Source organism: Vidua macroura, chromosome 3 (genome assembly GCF_024509145.1).
Source record: "Vidua macroura isolate BioBank_ID:100142 chromosome 3, ASM2450914v1, whole genome shotgun sequence".
NCBI lineage: Eukaryota > Metazoa > Chordata > Aves > Passeriformes > Viduidae > Vidua > Vidua macroura.
Window position 1 is genome coordinate 63,262,322 of NC_071573.1, and position 3,557 is coordinate 63,265,878.

The 3,557-nt window shown below is 37.5% G+C and overlaps 1 protein-coding gene across 2 annotated transcripts in view; it reads right to left on the reverse strand.

Annotated features, from left to right (window-relative positions):
• Positions 1-975: 975 nt before the first annotated feature.
• Positions 976-3,557, reverse strand: part of NKAIN2 (sodium/potassium transporting ATPase interacting 2) — a 519,234-nt gene continuing 516,652 nt past the window's right edge. For both annotated transcript variants that reach the window (XM_053973640.1, XM_053973639.1), the window contains one exon: positions 976-3,557. This exon is cut by the window's right edge and continues 489 nt beyond it. The gene's annotated coding sequence lies outside the window, so the exon portion shown is untranslated.

Genomic DNA, 3,557 nt, shown 5'->3' on the forward strand with positions numbered 1-3,557 from the left:
CATGGGGCTTTCCACCTTTGTGAGAAAAGTCCTCCTCCTCTTAGTATTTGCATTTAAAAATAAAACAGAGGACTGGAAATGAAAATATTACAAGGTGGAGTGATTCACAGAGTGTGGAGTTTTGCTTTGGCTACTATCAATTTGCTCAAATGGAAGGTGAGCATGCAAGTGATGAAAGGCTTCAGACACTGAGTTAATGGCCATTCCTATCTGGAGACACCCAGCAATCAATACATAACTGTGCCAAACTTTGTCAAAATGCTGTGCAGCAGTGGAGTATTGTAAACAGCACTTAGATTAAGCAAGTGGAGCACAAACCACTTCTCCATATCTGACCGAAAAGTATCACTTGCACTATTATGAAGACCTAAAAAATCCTAACGGAAGAACTCTCTTTTTAAGGAGTCATCCTAAGAGAGCATGACCGAGTATCTCAAAATGTATATCATTCTGCTCCACCTTTATTAAATGACCTCAGGCAAGCTGTCAATATATGTGAGCTCTATAAACATTTTGCCTAAGACAGGATTCCATCATTTTTGTGTAGGGACAATAAATAGCATATAAAAGAATACAAATGCAGAGGAAATATCCATGTTACATAGCTCCTTCTTAACAAGTATTATTTTTGCAATACTTAACACTGTTGGCAACTCTATACCTATCATGGGCTTAAAATTCCTGATGAGTGGGCAAAACTAGCCCTGTTTTCTAAGTAAAGAGTCTGTTGCAGTCAGCCTTGTAAAAGAAACCTTTTAGTGTCAGTGATAATGAAAATACCTGGTACATATGACAGCGTTAAAATGGTGTCATGACCTGGCAATTTCTATTCAGTGCTGTCACATCCATGCACTGCACAGATCGGGATTGTCATCATGTAAATGTAATAGGATTCTTTATCCTGCATTGTTGCTCAGCTGGGAAGAGTAATTCTGAGTTTCCTGTAAGTTCTGAATAGCAGCAGGGGGCCATAAATAGCTTGGAAACCTATATTTTTTCCATTTATTTTTTTTTTTAAATGCAAATTACACTAGTAAGTCAAAAAAATCACTTTTGTTAAAAATACATTCAGAATTAACAAATGTCAAAAAGAAAAGAAAAAAAGACACATTTGGATTGTATCTCTTGCCTTCTGAATATTTTAGTTTATAACAAAAGCCCAGCCTAGAAAAATAACATTCTTTACTGGATTTTGAGGAGGATACAGCTGTACAAATCAAAAATGCCATCCAGATATTCTCACATTACTGTGCTCTAAACTGCTTCCAGAAGAGATCTGTCCACTAATCATTTAGTTGAGTAGTCAACAGTCCTATTTTTTTTAATGGTGGTGCTCTAACTGCAACTTAAGCAGGATTATGAATACCAACTTCATATAGGTATGTATGTGTGTATATATATATATACTGTGTGTATGTGAGTGTGTGTATCTACTCTATATGTAATATATGAATACACATTTATATTGCAATCCATAGTAGTTAGATGTGCTTCCTATTTCCTAAGCATTTTACAAACATTAACAATTCAGACCTCACAAAAAACCTGTGAGGCACATATTATTCCCGTATTATGGATGGGAAGACTAAGACACAGAGAAATTAAGGCCAAAATTTTCTAATTTAAAATCAGGCCTATAAGCTACGTGTAGACACTTCATTAAATTGTCTGACTTCTAAAATTGCTAACTACCAGTAGCCGCTGTTCCATGGGAAATCACTGAAAGGTATGAAAAATTATCTTCTGAAAATTGGATTGCTGCTTAGGTGCCTAAACTGGTTTCTTTTAATGTTAAAAAATGATTTTTATAGAAATATCATTTTGATTAACTGGTATACAGGGAAAGATAAAATAACCTGTTACGATATTTTCATCCCATTTAAACCTCTTCATTGTGTTTAATACTATACATCTGCTATATTTAATACTACATAAAAGTAGAAACTTTTTTAGTTTTGCAAGTTGTGGCAAATTTCAGCCTGTCACTTGGAAGTTGCATGGGGTTTCCAGGGGGTGAAAAGCATCTCTACCCAGTAGGATCTCATATTTTCAGGTACTCAAGTATGAAAATTTAAATTTGTGATCCAAATCAGCAATGAATGCTTTACAGGATCAGGCCTAGGGGACATTTCATGCATGAAATTCCCAGCAGTATCTGAGACGGGAACCCTTGGTCCACAGCATCAGAATCTTCCTGGGTGATGCAGCCCCCAAAAATAGTTAGTCCTGTGTATTTTATATACATAGACATACACACACCTTCACACACTTACATATATATATATCTATCTATATCTATATAAATCTCACTGAATCAATGTAGATATAGTTCCTGACCATGTCCTGAATCTTGTTTTCACAGGTGAATGCCTGTTCCTCTATCATTGTCCAGAGTTGCTGCTTGTGACACTGTACATCCATGCAGACACAGCAAAGGGCACTGGCTTGTACAGGGATGGGTGAGTGGTGTGAGCACACAGGCCTCTGGAGCAAGGGTTTGGCCAGCAGGGAAAAGGGAAGTGCCCGGGGGTGCCTTGGGCATTTCCAAGCGCTGACCTTCCCTCTTGCCCTCAAAAGCTACGTGGTCACCTCAGGTGTGGTAGGTGCGTGCGTTTGTCTATGCAAGGTCTGAGCAAAGAAACAATGACAATCCAAGTTTCTGAAAAACCTGAGCAAAATATTGGGTTTTCCTAGTGAAAGCCATCTACGTTCTTGAAAATACAGATCAGATGTAGAATAAAACATATGTTCCTAGGAGTTCAGAGTATTTCATATACACATTGACCTACTAGCAAAATTCCCAAAGGCATCTTGTTGCCAACTACGTAACAGCACAGAGGGTTTTTTTCAGCCACAATAATACAGGAAGATAAAATACACGTTCTAACACACAACAGATCCCCCAAATATACCACAGAAAGGTCTTCAGTATTTCTTCAACTCAACTAGTCCCTCCCTGCCCTCTCCAACCAAAATCGAGAAATAAAATATGTGGATCCCTTATGGTGCAATTAGAAAAAAAAGCTCACTTACAGAGAATTTTTAGTTGAAATCAGATATAAAAGAGTAAACATAGCTAGTACATATTCAGTTGGCCTTTGTTCATAGAAATCTGCAGATGTCTCTGTAGTTAGTAAAAGATGTTTAGAGATAGCTATAAAAGCACCTACAGTGCGATAAATAAAACCAGCGGGATTAAGAAGCACTGTTTCTGCTGCTTATGTCCAGTAGGTTCAATTATTAGTTTCTGTTACCCATTTCCCCACCCTGACCCTCAAAAGGTCTCATTTATTTCTTTATTTATTTTTCTTTTTAATCATTATAAACTGCTTCTTGACCACTGTGGAGCCCCAAAAGTAAAGCACTTATCAGACAGCTGGCAGTTTTCTACTTGGTTGCTCTGGAGCCATGGAGCAACAGAGCCTTATTCCCTGACATGAAAACAAAGCAAAACCAAACAGAAGAAAACCACTGACTTAGAAATCGTTCAGAATTAACAGCAGCATGTTAACTTCAGAAAGCTTGCACGTAGTTTCTCTAATGTGCAATGCAGTTGG